The following is a 21,570-nucleotide window of genomic DNA, read 5'->3' as shown; positions in this document are numbered from 1 at the left end:
GACTGTCATTTTGACCGCTGCAATCCTGCCCAGCCAGGAGAGGGGGAAATGCTTCCACCGGCCCATTTCCTCTCGTATCCTCCTTCGGAGTGCTGTATATTTAGCCGCCGTCATGGCTGTAAGCGTGGTGGCCAGTTGAATCCCCAAGTATTGTACAGTGTCGAACATTCACTGAATGGGGAAGAGGTTCTGTAGATAGGCTTTCGTGGAGGGGGACAAGGACAAGTCTAAAGCGATTGATTTATCCGCGTTCATTTTGAACCCGGCCACCCCAGTAAAGGTGTCTAACTCTGCCATAACGGCTGGTAGGGCCGTACGCGGATTGTCTAAAGAGATCAGAATATCATCCGCATAGAGACTGATGGCATGCGTGAAGCCGCCAAACGCTATCCCTGTCGCTACTCGGTTTTGGCGTATTCTCTGAGCGAGTGGCTCTATGTACAGGGCAAACAAAAGGGGTGATAATGGACACCCTTGTCTCGTGCCTCTCTCGATAGTAAAACTCTCCGAGCTATAGCCATTCACCCGAACAACTGCCATGGGGAATTTGTAACAATTAAAAATGAGAGTGCAGAATTTCTCCCCAATCCCTACCTTCGCCATGACCTGTTCCAGGTAAGGCCAGTGAACCCAGTCGAATGCCTTTTCGGCGTCTACTGCTAGCATCATTCTCCTCCCGGTATTCTAGAGGCTTTTTCTATGAGATGGACCACCCGTTTGGTATTATCCACCGTCTGACGTTCAGGAATGAAGCACGCTTGATCCGGGTCTATGAGGCCCTGTAAATGGAGGGCGAGTCGGGCTGCCAGGATCCCTGTATATAATTTGAGGTCCACGTTTAACAACGATATCGGCCTATAGGAGCCACATTTAGTCCTTTCTTTCCCTGGCTTGGGGATGACTGTAAGCGATGCACGCAGGAGATCAGGCGGTATGGCACCAGGCTCAGTAAAGGTGTTAAAGAGGCGGGTGAGGATCGGTGCGAGCGTGGTGCAGAATGTTTTGGAAAAGATGGTTGTAAAGCCATCCGGACCCGTAGCTTTCCCTATCTTGAGTTTAGAAATTGCCGTGGACACATCGGGCGAGAGATCTCCTTGACTATCTGCTGTTGGCGTGCCACTCGGAGCTTATTCGCCAGTAGGCGGCCACATCTATCCCCTCCGGTGTAATAGGTATGTCGCAGCCTCAGCGCCGCGAACTCCGCTGGGTCCATATCTAGGGACTCCAAGAGTTATCGTGCAACTTTGAGTTACTTCCAAATTCTGGGCGCTCCAGTCCGCTAGTGCATTTGCTCCAGTTCATGGACACGCTGCGTGAGTTCGTCACGTTAGCGTTGTCTGTCCTTATTCTTGGCGGAGGAGAGAGCTATAAATTCCCCCTGGATGCCTGCCTTTAGAGCCGCCCATTGTGTAGCCAGGGTCGTGGCAGAATTAGCGTTGTGGGACAGGTAGTCTTGAATAGCGGTCCGAACATGTTTCACCACTTCCTTCCTATGTAGTAACGTGTCTCTAAGGTGCCACACCCTAGGGGGATTTGATGCCGGTGGCAGGATGAGTGTGGTAATGACTGGTGCATGGTCCGAGAGTGAGATAACCCCTATCTCTTTTCAGGTAGATAGTGTGCAGACCGGGCTGGAGGCTAAGAGATGGTCAAGCCTGGTGTAGGTTTTGTGTGCGTTAGAATAGGAAGAGTTTTCTCTATCGTATGGATGGCTTCTACGCCAAAGATCATGGAGATCCAGCTCTGTCAACCGGTCAATGCTACTGGGAGAGAGTGCTCCTGTCTGGTGAGTGCGTTGGGCAGACCTATCCAGGACTGTGTCAAAGACCATGTTCAGGTCTCCCCCCAGTATAATGTGCCTATCTGGCATAGCAGTGATTTCTGTAAGGGTCGAGTGCAGGAACTGTTCTTGGCCCTCATTGGGGCCGTATAGGGACCTGATCGTGAACGTGAGGCCCCGTAGGGCAAAGCGGTACGCAAGCAGCCTCCCCCTCAGCTCCACGCTCTTATGCAAGACTTCACCCTTGAAGTGTCGCGCCATCAGGATCGCCACCCCTGCTGTCTTATTGGGGCTAGAGGAAAAAAACTGCGCTGGGAATTTATGTGAGCGAAGCCAATGGCAGTCGCGAGCCAGCAAGTGAGTCTCCAGTAGTAAACAGATGTCCGCCTGCGCATTTTCTAAGTGGGACAAAATGCTCTTCGTTTGACAGGATTATTTAGACCCTGCACATTAAGGGTCAGGATCTTAAGGGTGGTGGGTGGCATATTCTGCATAGGAATCAAGCATGCTAATATCCGGACCCTGGTGGGGCGTGTGGGATGTGTGAATGTAGGCAGAGCTAGGCAGGCTGAACCATCTGGTTCGGGCGGTAGAACTGGGCCTCAAAAATAAAGACAGAGCACTGGACATCCCTCTCCACACCTTCCCTCCCCTCCTCCCCCAGGCCCCCTCAGAACTCCCCCCTTCCCCCAACTCCCATCCAACCCACCCCCTCCCCCAGGAACACATCCAACAATAAAATAGGAATTAAGATAGTTGACCAAATCATTATCCACCATCAACATAGATGTTAGGTCGAAAAGTAGTATGGGGTAGGTCCAGCCCGTCTGTCCCTCTCTCCCCCCCACCGCCGACCCCGTAAAAGTAACCAACAGCCCTCAGTCTCATGGGGCACGGAGGACGCGTTCATCCTGGCTGTGAGGAGGCTAAATCCGATGCCGCAGCTTCCACAACCGCCCACTGGCCATCCTCAATCTCAGTTTTCTGGGGCTTCTTGACTCGGCGCCGTCTGCGCTGTTAACGCGATTGCGAAGACAAACCCCCAGGGTCTCCGGGGCGTGATGGCGAGTCCGCCTTCTCCGTCGGTGGGTCAATACCCAGCAAATGACATGTGTCCTTCAGGGAGCGGAGTTGATAGAGCTTATTGTCCAATTTGAACACAATGCGAAAAGGGTGGCCCCAAATGTAGGGTATACCGTGCTGCTGGAGGTAGCTCGTGACGGGTTTAAAGCTTTGACGTTTCTGCAACGTGAGCGCTGACAAATCTTGAAATAGAGTTGGCGAGTGATTGTGAAAGGAGATAGGATGCATCTGTCGCGCTTTCTGAAGGATGTCCTCTTTTGTTCGAAAGTCCTGTATACAGACTAATATGTCTGCTGGAGGGGCTGTTCCGGCCCGCTGAGAACCTACCCTATGCGCCCTATCAATTGTCATGTCTGCTTCCAAGGGGCGGCCCAGGAAATTATTGAAGAATTCTCTAGTGAATTTGAGCAGGTCTCTTGTGTCTTCTGACAGCGCCACCCCTCGAATCCGTATATTGTGCCGCCGGGAGCGGTTTTCGAGGTCCTCGAGATGAGATTGCAAGTGTACCTGTTGATCATGTATCCTAATGATGTCCTGTTGTATAGCTTCTATTTCGACGTCACAACCGTCCTGCTTGGTTTCGAGCTCCACCACTTGTTTGCCAATACTGTCCATGTCTCTACGTACCGACCGGATCTCCTCCGTGAATTCCTTCTTAAGGGTATGGATGTCGTCTCCCAGGGCTGTAAAAAGAGATTCCAGGAAGGCCTTTGTGATGGGTTCAGTGCCGCCCTCCGCCGTTTCGGCGTGTCGCGCCTCCGTCGCCGATTTGTCCTTAACTGTAGGGGATGGTTGGGCCTTGGCGATCATTTCCTTCACCGTTTTGTCTTTGCGGACCCTGGCCCCTGACATCATACCGATACCGCCATCCCGGCTCCCCGTTTCAGAGTAATTCCCCGGGCCGCGGGGCATATCTGGATCTGTGAATATCTAGAGGGCCCTCGCCAGGTGTGTATTGTAAGTTGCAGAGGAGGCGCGGGGTCCGGTCGGCTCTCGGTGTGGTAGATAGGGGGCTGCGTTGCCACCGGCCAAGTTCCACGCCGGTCTCACAGCTCCTGTGTCAGGCCCAATACTTCTCCACCTCCGATCCTCAGTGGCAACGTCGGCCCCTCCGGTAGTGGGCCGCGGTGTTGCGGTGTTGCGGTGTCGCCGGCCAAAATGGGGACCGTCCGGTAGCAGGGCTACCCTAATAAGGAAGCACTGGGGCCGCGTGGGTGCACAGTGGTGCCCTAGGATACCTCGATGGTTCTGGGCACACCACACCGGTGCTCCCCCAATGGTCGGGGCTTCCCAGTGTCCGTGTACGCTCCCAGCTGACACCCTCCCTTCCGTCTGTGTCCCGTATGGTGCCCGGGGTGCTCAAGCCGTTTGCCGCACCTCCCTCTCGCTCACTGCCCTTGCACCCGGAGAGGCCCACCGTAGTCTGTCGCCGCCCACCTCCTCACCTTCTGGGCCGACGACAGTCACTCCGCGTTCCAGGCTGAATAGGGGCGCGGCGGGTCCATAGTAGCTGCCAGGTACGAGCCTAACCTGGCGCCTCAGGCTATGTGGTCGCACGGCCGGACCCGCTGCAGCAACCCAGGGCCTCGCGTGATTCTTCCATGGGCCGTTGCCTCCCCGTTCGGCTGTCTCAGGGCGAGTGCTTAGCTCTGCCCCCTCCGTGGGCCGTGTCTGCAGGCCACGTTGCAGGCCTCGTAGTCTCCGATGTTATACCGGCTCCTCCCGTTCGCTGTCAGGCCCCGGCGGCTCCTGGGCCCACGGGGGATGCCGTACAGGCTGTTGGGGTAGCTGAAGAAGGGCTCCAGATAACAGGAGCACGTGCTGTAGAAGGCCGGCGGCGGGAGCTCGGAAGAACACGTCTGCTCACGCCGCCATCTTAGTCACGCCCCATTCCCCTCACTTTAGAGGCAAACCATCCTCTGCTACCATTTGATTAAGCCAAATTTGGGCCTTACCTTACCTCCCAAATTCAGCAATGATGGTCTTTTATTTGCCTGCTGAAAGTTGTCGAGGGGAAGTAACACGTCAAAATTATACTTACAATGTAGTCATGCTGTAAAGACCACAGACTCCGAATTCTAGTTTATGGGTTTTATTATAAGGCCAAAAATAGCTATATATAAACACACCTTATTATTAACGAATATAGATACAGGAAAATTAATACAGAGCCAAATCTAAGCATATAATTGATTCGGCATAACAAACTCCAAGATTAGTACACAACCCAAGATGCAGGTGGAATCCAAATCCCTTTTCATTAGGAAGGGAAGCATAAATTGTTTTTCCCTACACTAAGCACGTGTAGACTTCCTTAGAAGTACTCACATCAAATGGGTCAAAATAGCGTAAAGCTATGGAGCTCGCTCTTAAAATGCTCCTTCTCCTCTGAGAATCTAGAAGTCTGCCTTTTCTGTCCCTGCGCATAATACAAAAGGATAAACTCAGCCCCCTCCTAAATGTATCACATGACAAATTATTTCACTTCTTCAGGACTGAGGTGTTTTTCCATGACTTCTTTAATTAAACCTTCCTTGCTTCTTGTGACCTTGGAGTGTAGATAGGCCAGGCACAGAAGATATCCTCCCCTCTCACTTCTCAGACTGTTCAAAGACATTCCAATTATCTACTTAAACTAAAATGATGATGGTAAATTCTTTATACCTGCAATGGGATGGGAGCACACTGTTCTGGCACATACAAAGATACATTTAATTATTTCTTCAGTAGCTGAGGCTTTCAAAACTGTAAACAACTTCTAACTCTGGGCTTATAATGCAGGCAACTTTAACACACAATTACATTAATATGAATATAATATCATTCTGCATATATGCATACAACAATGATGGTGTCTCTAATACATATAAATCCTACTTAAAGTTATATATTATGATTCTGTGTTTACGATGTTGAATAAATGCATTCAATAAAAATTAAACACTGCACACTACGCTAAAATATAGATAAATGTGGTTAGCCTATGACTATAATGCACCCTACAATTTAGAGTTCTATGTACGCTTTATCAAGTTCATAACCTGCACGCCCAGCGCTAGTTTAATGTCCCGGATCACATCCCCAATCCGAAATATGCCAGTTAATTCTCTTCTGCTACATTCACATCTTGTCTATGAAATCAACTGTGTCCAGACCTTCAATAGAAAGAACACAGCCTGAAGGATATAGTGAGTCATTGATTAACTACTCGAATATCCACAGCGAGGCAGCTCAAGTGTGGATGTTTTGAACAAATCATCGTTCATAATCAGGACCCCCCCCCCAACCATATCCCATTTTACAATACAGATGTGAAAATTATGAATTTGTGCTAAATATATTTCACTAATTATTTAAAAGAGTTCTGGAGGCAGGAGAGGCACTACACAAAAATGTACCCAAAAAAATTCCAAGCATTTTCAAAGCAAATAAGTCTAGCCTTGTTGCGCTGCTGCAATGATTACTTTATTGGAAGCATATGGCACAAAAAACAAAAAGAACATGCTGCCACGTGCCATACATATGATTACAATTAAAAAAAGTTACAAATATTAACCATTACATATAATTTACATTGAATTACTCACACTTCCTAGTAGGCAAGAGTGATAAAAACAGGTATAGAAATCCAATGTAGTTTTAATGCACATCACAGGAAACTAGCATTCGTATTGGTGCAAAGAAAAAAGAACATTTGCTCTTAATAACTGTACCTGAAGGACGTAGTTTACGCACAACTGATTACTACATTTTTTTTTTATAAAGAATGCAGAAAAAACATTAGAAAGTTATCAGCTGACCAACCTTGGTACTGAAATTCACTTCTGGCCAGGATCACTCACAATGCAAAGAGCCATAGCTACAGTGGACTGACCTATTGTTCTATTCTATGGAAAGTGGAAGCAAAATGTTTATTACATGAGACTAGAGATAGAGTTACTGTATCTTTAAGACAGATAAAGAAAAAATAATAATATTTTTGAGGGTCAATCATCAGGAGCGAGCATCGTTCACGCCTAGTTGATTGACCTGGAAGGTTTTCTGTCGTGCTTTTGTCACTGCTGGAACCGACAGTTGTCTGTTGTAATGTAATATTTTAGCTCAGAACCTTGGTGCAAGGTTTGGCACCAGTAGGGGTCACCAGACATAATGCATTTGGTGACATTTCAAAAAATGAAATAAACTCCACTGAAACTGTAGACTGGGTGCAAACTGAATGTAATTGTTTGTTTAACCTCTTAAGTGCTTCGAGTGCTGCCGTCGGCCGTTGAACGTTCGAACCTCATAGCTGCAATGGAACGTCCAGCACTAGAGCTGGACATTCCATAGCCGTTATGAGGTTAAGCAAAGGTCAACATGTGTCTATGATGTCAAACTGCACAATCGCCAGCTATGCACAAATCATTTTTGCACTTGCTTGATCAGAAGTCAAAATTGGCCGTCGGGGTGTAGGCTTGATAGTGCTATGTTACATAACTGGAGGGTTGGGTTTAAGGTTGGTGTTCCTGGCCATAGCTACACAGCCTCAGTGTTAGAATAGGATCTTTTCTCTATTGCTGTTGTGTGCAGAAAATGGAGGCAGGAGAGGGGGGCAGGTTGATGGTGAGTAGGGACAATAAGAGACACAATTGCCCTTCACCCCTTTCCGCACACCCTTTACTCTCAATTTTTTACACACTTTGAGAAGGCAATACCTCTCCTGTCTCACCCACCACTGAACCTCACATTTAATTAATTCAGATATTCTAACCCACTTGTAGCAGACCTCCCTCCATACACCTAAATCTGACTTGAGCCTACAATGGATACATCAGGTAAAAATGGAACACCCCCAGAGACCAAGCTAAAAAAATGTGTGTGTGAAAAAAGTCACTTTATTGAGACAGGTGCATATCACGTTACCATTGTCATGCAGACTAACATCAAGGTCTTACTATATATAAATTTCACCAAATCACTTTGTTCCACGATCCCTAAACCAGTAATTCACTCGCTCCACACTTGCATAGCATAATGTAGTAACATCCCAAAGACTTCTCTTTTCTTAACAAATAAACTATGAACTCTCCCAAACCCCTACCCGACCAATAGCGATAGCGACTTTCATTATGTCCTAAAACAGTCCTTATACCTGTCTAAATATCGAACTTGCCCATCTGCGACAATCCATTCACCAGTTATAATCCCGGAAGCACCTGTACCATCATAATGTAGCCTTCCCCACATGCCCTTGACCCATGTTAATTAAAATTCCATGCCCCTTAATAAGGGGAGGGAGAGTGGTAACAAAAATCTAGCCCTACTCTCCTAGATAGTCAATGCGCTGTCATTTACCATTGAAAAGAACTCAGTCATGTTGACAATCATTTCTTAACTTTTTCTAATCCTGCCCCCCTATATCACTACAGTACCCAATCACTTATTAAACCACTATTGTTTATTCAAATAGTGTTGGTAGGTAGAAAAACTGTATATTTCATTTGCAAACATATACTGAACATTTTTAACAGTGCCCACTGTACAGGGAAGGGAAAGGGAGTGTAGTGCTCAGGAAAAGTGTGGGTAGGTGAAGTGACAATTCAATTGTATATCTCCTTTAACAATTGATAATGGCTTCCCGGTGGAGCCTGAATAGAATTAATCGTCAATTATCATTATCATTCACTAGGACATCATAAATAACAGGTGTACATATTAACACGCTGATTATGTGCAGCAGTTGGTAGTCGACGTTTCGACCCTCATGGTAGGGATGCTGGCCCTTACGCGACGGGTCTTCCTCAGGACAGTGCAAAGGGAAGGTGTGAGCAGTTCCTATAGGGGAAGGACATTTGGAAACAATTACTTAATTTCCACTAAATGAGGAAATTCAATTATTTATTTACAAAGGGGTACATATAGACGCATCATCTCTCCTATACTTGGTCCTGAAGGGACCAAGATCAAGGTGTCAGGTTAACGTCTGTCAAGGATGAGGGGTACTGTCTTGACAGGCTTTTTGGCTCTATTTCGGAGTGATAAAGACTTTAAGCTTGCTCACATCTAGGATCTGTATTCTTACCTTGTGTTGGCCCTTTTAAGCCCTTTTTCCAGACCTAGAAGAGGATAGCTGCTTTATATGATGATAGATCCCTTATTCTTGACTCTAATCCATCTATTGCCTATTGGCTTTAGCATAGTTATGTGTTCTTTCATTATTTTGCCTATAGTAGAAGGTGGATCCTGTGGTCCTGACTTTATATTACACATTGGTATGGTTTGTGTAGGTACTCTGACAGAGCTAAGGGTTATTTCATCCTTCTCAGGCCTACAAGGCCCAGAACTAGAGAGAATCCATTTTGCTTTCTATCCCTGCAGAGCTGAGATGCTTGAAGGGGAAAGGTAATGTTTATAGTTAAGCCTGTTGTGTGCTAGGGGAAAACCAGCCAGGACTGGTTCTTATCGGAAGAATGTGTTTGTCTCTTGGGCCCAGACGTAACATGCAGATGGCCACTGCGGTTGCGCAGAGAGCTCTGGAGCTAGCACAGGAATTCGGTGGGAGGCAGCCCTCTGTTGGAAATTTCCATGAGGGGAGAGGATTCCATATCAGCGCAGTGCAGAAGAGGAGGAGTGGTCAGTTTGGTTCTTGAAGAGTGGAGAGTAGGATGTCTGCTGGAGCTGCAGAGTATAGTGCAGTTCTGTTGGTTTTGTGGAATGGAGAAAGAAGGCAGATGATTGCTGAAGCTGAAGAGAGCATTAAAGCAGATGGAGGAGTTGAGGCTGTCAGCTGAAGCAGTTGAGCCAGAGGCGTGGAGCTGTGGTGACGGAGGGAGAGACAGAGAGCCCTGATCCTACCAGAGAGAGAGATATTCCCTCTAATAGGTGAGGTAGTCTAAATTAGCTTGCTTTACACTTACACCTTAATCTTGTCTTTATTCCCTAGGCTATTGTATGTCTAATCCCTTTTCTTTCAGCGGTGTGTTAAAAGTTCCTGTTAGTCACAGAGACCCCGCAGATAACATTGTCCCTGTTATATTGTATGCCTAATCCTTTTCTTTCAGCGGTGTGTTAAAGTTCCTGTTAGTTATAGAGACCCCACAGATCTGTGTATGTGTATTCTATTGTTATTGTAATAAAGATACCCCAGTTCTTAGTGAACTAGTGTGCATGTGTTATTCTTATTATAAAGCTAGCCTTTCTTCTAACCAGATGCTTTAGCAACTGATGGATCAAAAGGAAATAGGAGCGTTTAAATCAGGGAATAACTCTGGCATACAGTGTGTGTCTATTGTTCTTAAAGCACAGGTAACCTTTCCTTCTAGTCAGGTGTTACAGCCAGAACAGATGCTGCCCCATATCCGGTAAGTAGCCACTGAATAATTAGGGAGAGAGAGGAGCCCTTGAGCTAGGGAAATATTCAGACACTAAGTAATTCGGCCATCCCATAATATTATTGTAGTAGCGAACCCTTAGTGAATAGTGAGAGAGACTTCCCAACATATAGAGAGAGAGCTGAAGGTATTCATAGGAAAGTGGTTGTCATTGGTAAGTGGTGTTAGTGAGCACTGATTGTGGTCAGTGTGTATACCCGCAAGATTGCGGCTTGAGTGAGCACAGTGGGGATACGGTGTGTAATGAGATCGCCTCTAGGGAAAGTGGCGTTAGTGAGAGCATCAGGTGGAAGCCGGATGTGTAGGTCCGCCGGATTGTGGACCGGATTGGAAGGAAGAGAGCACTAGGGCTGCAGCCTAGTGTGTAGATACGCCGGATTGCGTGTCGAGTGAGCACTGATGGTGATCAGTGTGTAATGGTAAATAATCAGAACTGCCCCAGGGTAGATTAGTCTGGACCCATGTGGTCGCGAGACTATGAGGTATGAGTGTGGTGTAGGGCATGGACGTCCTTAGTAATCAGTGAGTATTCTTAGTAATCCCTATAGATTTAGTGGTGTTTCTGATGATATATATTGCGAAATCCCCATCCTCAGGTAGGTACCCAGGTGCCTGGATAGATGGGTCCTGAGGAGGGAGGTGGTTACGTTCCGGCTGGGTTGGAGGTGATCCAAGGAGCTGATCCCATCTGGTTCGAGAACCCAGTCGTTACAGGTACTTAAGAGGGGGGAAAAAGAAAGGAGAAAAACTCCAATTCATGAATCATGTCATTCAATTCTTCGTTATTCAGGTTGCAATACCAGGGACTGATCTGTGCACGTACTAAACACTACTGATTATGTTCAGCTCATGTTGGGCGAGGCTGGGGAAATAAATTGATTAGGACCTTAGGCTAGGAATTACTGACATTCTTCAAAGTTAAAGGGAATACCTAATTACCTGTTGTATCGATCTCACAACGACTTATTCAGGTGGCCAAACATGGCTCTTGTGTGAAAATATTCCTAAAAGAGGGGAGTGACTATTTAGTTGATGAGCCTATATGTTAATGGATCGTACATTATAAACCATAGAAGTAACTATACCTTATCGAACAAACGAGGAGGTTCGCATTCATTTATTGAAAACTAACAATGAGGGCGGAGTAGCAGCATGTCAACGCCTCTCTGCATGAAAGGGTGAAGAAATTTATGAAGATGTTTTTAGTAATCTACCCACATGGAGGGTACGTTAAAAAAAGGAAGAGTTATGCTCTTAGGATTACCTTGATATGCGTTGTATCGTGCGGGGGGAGAGAGATCGGTATTTTATTAGGGTCCGTTGTGGTGTGCACATAATAATTCGGCCCCCGTTCTATGGAAGAATGCCACATAGTTAAAATAGAATTCAGGTGTTTGAATAGAAGCATCTACATGTATAATGATACAACCGATTTGTACCTGAATAATCGAGGGGCGAATTTCATGGCTCGGGTCCTACTGGTTACCGTCCTGTGTACCAAAATATAAAATCAATACGTGGTATCAGGGATCTCGCGGGCTGTTACCTCTCATGTGATCTAACTAAAATGCACATACCGCTTACCTAACACAGCGAATCGGGCAACTTCGTCCCCGGCATCAGCACATTCGACCGTGGAAGACAGGAGTGTGTCTGAGATTTAATCGGAGTCAGCCTGAAATTACTTCCGTATCACGTGACGTGATGTGACTACTTGGAAGCTAAAGAGATTACTAGCAAGCCCGTATGCGGTTGCTAGGACGCTGCCCGTGACGAAACAAACACAGTTAGTAAATCATGCCTTAATCGTTGTGTGCTCGTGATTGCGGCATAGGGGTGATAGGGATAGAAAATCACACGGTCCTCATAGGGTTCAAAACATAAACATGTCCACGTTCCGGACATTGGTCGTATTTGCCGATTTAATAGTAGGATTGGATAGCCCCGTATTTTGTTTACATATATCCCGTCTGGTACTCGGATACAAGTGTCCCGTAGGTTGAATAATCGTGGGCCAAAGGTCTATTGCATTCAAGCTATCGTTGTTATAGTTATGATTAATACTATTTATACATAAGAGTGTTGAAACATTACATGTAAATGTGAGTTAATCAAGTATAAAGAACACGTAATTACCACACAGGGCCTTAAAAATGGTCTCTTGTACCCCACAATGCACAGTATATTCTCTCACTCATTATGGGCCACGTAATTACCAACACAGGGTATTAAAGGTGGTCAGGATTGTCATGTATACTGCATTTGGTCAACTTTTTCTGAAATTATAGCATGGCATGTAAAGTGAAATTTTTTACTCGATACAGCCCACATAATTACCAATGTAAAGTATTACAGTGATCCTACAAACCCCTACATCTTGCATTGGGGACATCTTGCCTAAAGATAAACATATTCTCATTAGGGCTAGGTTGTGCATCTTTATATGTGGCATCTTACTCGACCGGATTCATGATTCGCTAACATAAGTCAGTACTAGTGCATGTAAGATGTAATTTATTATACGAAGAATGAGTATATGGTGGAGTTATATGATTGTGCCCCCCAAGTAGTACCCTGTCTCTTAGATGGTAGACATCTGCACAAAACTGCTATCAACTTCATTCAGTCCTTCATTGATGGAGATGAAGTGTGTTATCCATTTCATTTCACGCAGGTTCAATAGGGCACTGATATTACCACCTCTTGGTCCCAGTTTTACTTTTTCCAGAACAATCCACTTGAGATCTTCAGGTGTGTGTGCACATAGCTTGAAGTGGTCCACCAGCGGAGCTCCCACAGTTTCGCATTGAATACGACTGCAGTGCTGGAGTATTCTTGATTTAACTTTTTGTTGAGTTTGGTCTTATATTTACTAATTCACTCCTAATTGGTCAGGGACCATTTGTTCTATAGCACTTAAGTACCCAGGTCCCTATGACTACCGGGTAGACCCCCTTCCTTGTACCCCTATATCACTACAGCACGTGCCTTGTTCACAATGCAAGGTTTTGTAAACAAGATCAGTGAATTCACTGGTAATTTGTGGAGAAAGTCCGACTGGGATTTAACAGAAGTGCACAGCCTTGAACGGAGAAACAAATGTTGCATCAGCATTCAATACAATATGAAGGCAAAAGATGTTTTATTCAGATAATCTAAGTAAATATGTATATCAGGAAGGAAATGTCAAAAGTGTGTTTAAAAAAGTAAATCAAAGGTTTAATAACGTTTAAACAACTCCATAAAGTGCACAATAATTTTAAAATAAATCTATGTCCAGTGGTTTTTCTTTTAAAAAGAAAAAGTACTTTAATTAATACACAACCAAATAATAAACATAAATATAAAATCAACACAATGGAATTAAGACCTCTTTAGCACTACCAGAAGGTCTGTTACTGTTAAGGAACATATAGACCCTCTTTTTGGTGTTCATCAAAGGAAGTTCTTCTTGTTATAGCTGTCATGGAGTTCTCAATGTAAATTCCATTCCGTTTGCCTTTCTAGTGTATTTAGCATGATGTTCACAATCGCCAGACAACCAGGGCATTGAAGAAGAGCAGATCAAGGCTGACTCACAGAGGTGTTGTGGGCCGTAAACTCAGAGAACCGAGCAACACACACAAATACCATACATTAACTAAATGTATAACCAATATTTTTTTCTTTAAAAAGCAAAAGTACATTATGCATACAAAATTAAATACTGTACTCGAAATGACAACAATTTACAAGATTTCTTTGGGAATTACAAATTAGTATCTCGCCTTTGGGGGCTTTCCAGAATATAGCATGCAAATCACAAAATATGACAGGGGAGACAACTCCTGTAATTGTAGTCTGCTCCCATTATGTGTGAGGCACCAGGAGCTAAATTGCAAAACATTTAAGCCTACAGGCTTTGTCAAGTCTTTCAAAATGTAAACTCAGAGATCTACCTCCGTGAAAACCACATTAAATAATGAATAAAGCAACTCTGTTAGCTGTAACATGAAAATAAATAAACATGTACTCACTATTTAGACAGGCCCATCAAACATTTTAGGTAAACTCAAAGTATACATTGACATGAAAACTACCTGTGGAGATATCAAGCATTGTGCAGTGCCAGACCAAGAATAAGGACATATGTATTAACCCCCATTTTATTGCATTTGACTGAGAGTTTACACTGAAAATCCCCTTCCTGATGTATTCGTCAAATAGTTCAAAATGAAAAGCCCCGCACCTGTGGTATGTGTCTTGGAGCTCAAAGTGTAAAACCCCTTTCTGTTGTATTAGCCATAGAGTTCACGATGGGAAAGCACTCTCTGTTGCATGAGTTCAGGTGCAAACGGCATTTGTATTGCATTTGGGAGGGAGTTTGCAAGGTAAAGACGCTCCCAATGGTGTTTGTAAAAGAGTTCACCCTTCCTGTTGTGTTTTTTAGAGTTCAAAAAGAAAAATCTGTTTCTATTGAAGCTATTAGAAGTCTCCCACTGTAAAACCCTATTCTATTGTATTGGTCAGTGTTGATGACCCTCTTTGTCATGACGCTCACAATGTAAACACCCTTCCTATTGTATGGTATGTTAAAAACAGAGTTCACAGTCAAACATTCATTCCTTTGGTGTTTGCCACGGAGTTCACCATGTAAATCCCCTTCCTATTGTAGCTTTCACAATGCAAAATGCCTTATTATTGCATTTGAGAAATTTGGTTTGGGATGTCCCAGAGCAGTTGGTAGTTACTAGGCCCCAACTGTGTCAATGACGGTCTTTCACCTTTGGTGTACTGATGCTTCTATACCTCAGTTCCGCACACTGTGGACCAAGTAATACTTTTAGCACTTGAATCTCAGGGTAATGAGGCAAGCAGTCTGAGGCTGAATTGGAGAGGTGACTTGGGCTAGAAAATAAAAGCTGAGCAACACACAAAAATACCAATAAAGTAATGTCTTGTTAATGCTTTACAAAGGAAAACTACTTTAATGAACATACAACTGAATACTATGCACAAAGATACCAAATATTTACAAGATTGCAAGTGGAAGTGTAAACTGAAAACCTTCCTGGAAAGACCGGATAGAATCAGAGGGTTCCAATTAAGTACCCAAAGAAATAGGAGGCAACTAACCCAATACATCTAGCGTGTTCCTTTTACCTGTGTGCACCAACTGGCTATAAATCTAAAAACCAGCAATGCCCATCGATGGGCAGCTTGCAATGCACAAAGGTTTTTATGATCAACACGTTTAGGCCGATAGGCTTAGCTAACACATTCACAAATCCGGAATAGGAGTTCTACTGCCTTTGTTACCACATTTAAAAATCAATAAAGAAGTAGCTTGGCCTTAATATGAACATACACATGGCCAGTGGTCTCTTCCTAAAAAGACCCTCAATCATTTCAGGCAGTCAAAGTTTCCCACTGAATACACCAAGCATTTACCGTGGCAAGACCCAAAAAGACACTCTCAAACTGGGAACCATGTGTTCCTTTTTAACACGTGTCTCTGATGGTAACTAGCTAGAGCAGTACAAGGCTGACTCGAAAAGTGTTGTGTTCTTTACTCGCATAACATAGCAACATACACCATTGAGATTCAGAATATCTATGAAAAGTCAATGCCTCTTCTTTAAAAAAGGAAATGTTCTTTAATTACTCATGGCTAAATACTGTAATTTACATTCATCTAAGGTAACTAGGAAAACAATCCAAGCCTTTTTTAACGGGGTGCTTGTTCATTAGAAACTCAGAACATATCAACACACAACATTAACACTCAATAAACCAATAGCTAAACAGTGTTTTATCTTTAAAAAGGAAAGGCAGTTAGTGCTTACACAATTAAATATTATATTACACATGACAGATATTTACAACATTTTAGGTGGAATTATAAATTGGAACCCTTCATACAGGAACCTTGCAGATTCACCAGTACAAACCATATACCCTGGAGAATTATCACAGAGAGCAGCCAATCCTGCAAATGAAATCTTCTCTAATCATAGTAAGGTACCATGTGACAATGGACACAGCAGTAAGGCTCTAATTGTGAAATCCACAATGGCCTACATGGACATATTATAACAACGCTTTCCACAATCAGAATGTCAAGCTTGCAGTCTTTGGTAAGCTGCCAACTAGGTAAAATGAGAGAACTATGGCCTTTGACACATCATTTAGATATCAATGAAGCAAGACTCTTTGTCTTGAACACAAACATGACGTTGTCAACTCTGCTTTGTTAGACCCATCAAACAATTTAGGTAGTCCCAAAGAAGGCACTGACATTAATACACCATGCATTTACTATTGCCAGTCCCAAAAGACTATAATTGGACTAAATAACTTCCTGTTGCATTTGCCAGAGAGTTCACACTGCAAAACACATTCCTACTGTAGTGTTCATGGGCTTACATTATGCACCGTTTAAAGCCCCTCCTGTATATGAACTGTGGTCTGGTCTGCATTACAATATGCTTGTCTGCAGCCTTAACATAGTAGAATAGCAATATGCAGAAAGGAAAATTGACTTTCACATATGCTTTTCACAATAAATACTTCTGGCCTGCTGCATTTTTGTTTATAACTTATCATAATAAGCAGATCAGACCAATTGCATATGACATAATGTTTCCCAATGAACCAATCAGGCCTGTAGCTTTCTGGTGGATACTCTTCCTATTTGCAGACTCCTCACCTTTAGAATTTCCCTCAGACTGGGTAAGAAAGTTTCCATAGCAGTGCTCCAGTGCTGCCAGGTGGCGCCAAATGGCTCCTGGTCACTTGGCTCCACCTTGGAAGTGACAGGGCTGAGTCACATTTAAGTGTTACCACTGTGCACCAAAGTCAGATTGTTGCTTGACTCTTTCTGCACCATCGGACGCAGAGTACAAAGCAGTTGTCCCTTTCAGTGTGCAGATCTGTAATTTGGAACAACTTTAGATGATAAAAAAACACCTCCTAGAATGGAGAGGTGGAAGGGCAGGGAGGAATTTGCAGTTAGATAGAGTATCCACCAAAAAGAGTGTTATCAAACGTAAGTAAATAGTTGCTCTGGTGGATACTAAAACATCTGGTATCCACAACCTCCAAAGATGTGTGGAGACCACCGTCATCACTTTTGTAACCACCAAAGAGGCACTGTTAGGGCTGAAGGGGATCACAGCAAACTGAAAATGAACATGGCCGACCTTAAACCTCAGGTAAGGTCTGGTGGATGGTAGGACTGACACATGAAAGCACGATCCTGCATTTCAAGACTACCATCCAGTCATTCAGATCCAGGGAAAACAGAACTTAGGCCAATGTGAGCATTTTGAATTTGTTCTTCCTCAGGAAGGCATTCAGAGGGTGAAGATCTAACATAGGATAAAAAAAGCTGTTCTTCTTCAGCATGAGGAAATAGCAGGCATAACACCCAGTCCCTATTTCTGAGACCAGCACCCTCTCAATGCCCTCTTTGGACAGTAGAGCTGCCAACTCTTGCAGCAAGATACACAGATGCCCCCAGAGAGCCGCTCTGGTGTTAGGAAGATGTGGTGGATTGGAAATGAATAGAAGGTGTTAGACCCAGTGGTTTCAGGCTGGCTGAGATGCATCACAGCCAGTCAGAATCCATGGTTCCAATTAGTATGAGTACGATACACTTGTCTGATAACCTGTGGTCACTCTCAGGTAGTTTGGCACCAAGCAGTCAGGTTTATCCTCAGGGCTCGAGTGTAATGTATTGGCACAACACCATCCCCTTCCAACACACTGCGTATGCTACTGAAGGACCACTCCATATGTATAAAAACACTTGTCTTCGGAATCACACACATTGAAATCAAAACGAGATATACATTGTATATACACTCTAAGTTATATGCAATTGTCAAACTTCTCAATTGAAATAAAAAAATAAAACACATTTTAAATACACTTTTCAGTTGTATGCAATTTTCTGACTTTTCCAATAGCAGAAAGGTTACACAGTCACAGTGTTTTGGCTACCCCTTGTGACCCAGCCCCTCAGTCTTCAACTACACCAGCCAACGATACATGTTTCCCTAGCTGGCGCCCCACAGTCTAGACAGTAGGAATCCCTAACACGGAAAGAAACACTTACTAAATTTTGTCCATCAGGATCAAACCTCCAGGCACCTGACGGCACCTGCAGAGTGCAGGATCACTATCTCCCCATAGACAAAAGGTTGTGATCCAGGAATCTGGTGTTCTTCCACATCTGGAGAAACGTTTTCTGGTCTAGTGGAGGTGTGCCTGCCGTAGACCCCGCCAGTCAGTTGCAGATGTCCATGAGGCACATGAAACCCCTCGGGTCGCGACACACAGTGTTTTCCAAAACAAATGACTCTGTGGTGTGGGTATGGGGAGAGAGAGCTAGTGACCTCGGACAGAGGCTGCGATGGCACTATCGTCCTCCCAATCTAGAGGCTGAAGGCAGTCTCAGCTCCAGCTCTCGTTCCCCCAAAACCTCTCAGACACCACACGCTCTGGAGCGAAAGTGGGCACAGGTCCACTCTGCAAGCTTCACCACACTCATCAAACTCCTCACATCCTGGCACCTTAGATGGCTGCTAATCTTTTGTACACACTCCTCTTGCACAGAGAGATGATGGTGTATGTCAGGACGGTCCTTGTCCCAAACAAGATCACTTCCACCTGTCTCCACAGCACCCAGTGTGGCCCTTACGATCTTGTGAAGATAGTGAGATCCTTTGTGTCCCTGGGATCTTCTGGACAGGAGGCCAGCTCACTGGCCCTTGTAGAGTACTTAGAGACCAAGGCCACAACAGTGGCACTTAGCTGCAGGCTAGCAACATCCAGGCAAAATCAACCAAGTGATAGTCCCCTTCTTGGAGAATGACAAGCTTCAAGCCACCACAAATCTGTGGAGTGTCCAGTTGCAATCACTCCTGCCCTAATGATTCCTCCTGTCAATGCCCCAGTATCAAACCAGCGCAGTACGGTTACAAAGTCAAAAGTGTCTCTACATTTGGAGGCCGAAGGCCCATTAGTTATAACCACTATGGACTTTGAAGATATGATCAGATCAAAAGGCCACCTTTGAAATGCACAGACCCACTCATAATGTTGTCCTATCTTCCATCCTACCCCAGGAGGTTTGTTAACAATCTTTAGTTGGGTCAATACCATGCCCCTTGGAATGCAGGTGCCAGTTCCCCCCCCACAAAAAGGCCCCTTACAGTTAGAGTTCCACAGTTTCCCATGAACCTCTCGTTTATGGCCCTCTACAAGGAATGCACAGATGTGGCTGCCCCCCTAGCTCCTAGTTGTGAATTAGGAGACAGTCTGCCAGGCACAAAGAGCCCTAAGCATCAAAATGCTCACTTTTCCGAAGTGAAATTTGCAGCACCGTAATGCCAACGCCTTCCCACTACCGAAGAGCATTCACCAGTATGAACTCATCTCAATGCTATTACTATTCTGTCCATAGGAAATAATGCTCAACACCCTTTCCCTACACGCCCTCATGCTAATCCAATGTGAAAAGCATGTCCCATCGTACCGAACACACCTTCCGGTGTCATTCACGACGATTCTTGCAGGTAACACATACACACCTGCCCAACCTCTTTCCAACAATGCACCCTGCCACCAGGGAGAACTCTGATACAGCAGGAGACATGCAGAAACTTGGCATGCAGTTTTTTAAATGCCAAACCGAGTAACAGTCACTTGTGCACATAGTCCCCACCAGGGAAAACCTGTGGCACAAACGATCAGCTACGTCCATGGATGGCAGAACCAAAGCCCACAGAGGTAGACTCAAAATGCATGCCAATGGTATAGGTTCTACCCCATGACAAGGGACTTACAGCTGACGCGAATCCTATATACACCGATACACAGTATGTATATGACCAGCCCAGCACTTTGGCACTGCACAGCAGTGCCAAATGCGCTCAAGTCCTAAGGCCAACAAAACAAGGTCAAAACATGAGGTCGGCAGCAAAATAGGTTAGTGGAGACCGCGCCAACAAAGGGCCAGGTCTAACTGAAGGGCACAGACCTACTGAATGATCTGGCTGACTCATCTGTCAGATGTGAGGGATTTCCATCCTTGGAGAAAATGTTGGATCTTGCCTTCCACAGGCTGGCTGTGTGCCACTTTGGGCAAACTAAAGCAACTTAGAGTGTGATGCTGCAGAGGAGGGGGACTGAAAATATCAGTGCCGCTTGTGACCTGCACACTGCCTGTCTGATCCTTATCCATGAAAGGGCTGAGGTGACTGCAGCAGAGGTGGGTGGAGGGTGCTTGCATTGTCTATACACCAAACTTAGGGGTGTTGGTGGTGTCTATTTGCTAAACCTCAGGATTAACCTCGGAAGGAACAAAACTGTAGCGGGAACTGTCTTGCGCAAAAAGGCACACCCATGAGGGACGTATGCACAACTCCAGAAACGCCTTTAGATCTCATTCACATGTGGTGACAAGGCACCACACTATTGAGGACTCCTGGCCTCAAACAATCAGTAGTAGCCAGGCTAGTTCAAATTAGATATTTAGCTGCTTCCTGACCATCCTGAATGGTTTGAGCCATGGAGGGCCTGAACTCTTCAGAGACTGCTGGCAAGATCTTCTGGCCATGTCCCAGAGCGCATGTGTATAACGGCCTACTAGGCAACTGGCATTGACCCACCTCAAGGCTAGGCTGGTCAAAGATCCCATCCATTTCCCAAATGCCTCTGTCCTTTTTGACTTCTTGTCTGGGTAATTGTGGGCAATGAATTTGGATTCACCTGCTTTCGGAAGCTTTGAACTCCAAAGTTTTAGGTATAGGGTGCTGCATAAGAAAATCAGGATCACCAGGCACTGGTCTGCTGTGATTGGCCACCTGTCTGTTCATTGGCAGTTAAGAGCAATGGTTTAGGCTAAGAGCCCACAGGGTATCAGCTTGGGCTTCATGTAATGGTACTATTAGCTCAGAAGAAGATGGACTGGGCTGAAAAATGTCATTATGTTTTTTGTTTCAACTCAACAGAAGAAAGTTGCAAATCCAGAATCGAATTGGCAGATCTGATAACTACAGCAAAAGAAGGTCTCTCTTCATTAGCCACCCAAGAGTGAAAATCAACCTTGCATCAGGGGAAGTATCAGGCCCGCTTGCCTCTTGTAGACCCATATACAGATTATAATCATTACATTGAGGGGAAAATCGTCCCCATCATCTCCATTGTCATCTCCAAGTGGCAGTAAATTCTGGTCGGAGTTGAAACTGAAAAGCTGGTGGAGCATCTGCGGACATCCAACCTTTGGTGGGGTTTAGTTACTCTGCCACAGCACCCTTATACATCGCCTCAGCAACATCGACATACAAGGAA

At 44.9% G+C, this 21,570-nt stretch overlaps 1 protein-coding gene across 3 annotated transcripts in view; it reads right to left on the bottom strand.

Moving 5' to 3' along the window:
* The window catches only part of LOC147662653 (zona pellucida sperm-binding protein 3 receptor-like), a 351,878-nt gene that overhangs the window by 317,336 nt on the left and 12,972 nt on the right, over positions 1–21,570 (bottom strand). Inside the window, exon 2 of one of the 3 annotated variants that reach the window (XM_086951017.1) lies at positions 5,905–6,018. The exons of the other annotated variants lie outside the window; for them this stretch is intronic. The gene's annotated coding sequence lies outside the window, so the exon portion shown is untranslated. The remainder of the gene's footprint in view (positions 1–5,904; positions 6,019–21,570) is intronic. 3 annotated transcript variants of the gene reach the window in all.

This window comes from Lissotriton vulgaris, unplaced genomic scaffold, assembly GCF_964263255.1.
Source record: "Lissotriton vulgaris unplaced genomic scaffold, aLisVul1.2 SCAFFOLD_1031, whole genome shotgun sequence".
Lineage (NCBI taxonomy): Eukaryota > Metazoa > Chordata > Amphibia > Caudata > Salamandridae > Lissotriton > Lissotriton vulgaris.
This window is presented reverse-complemented; position numbering and strand designations above follow the sequence as displayed.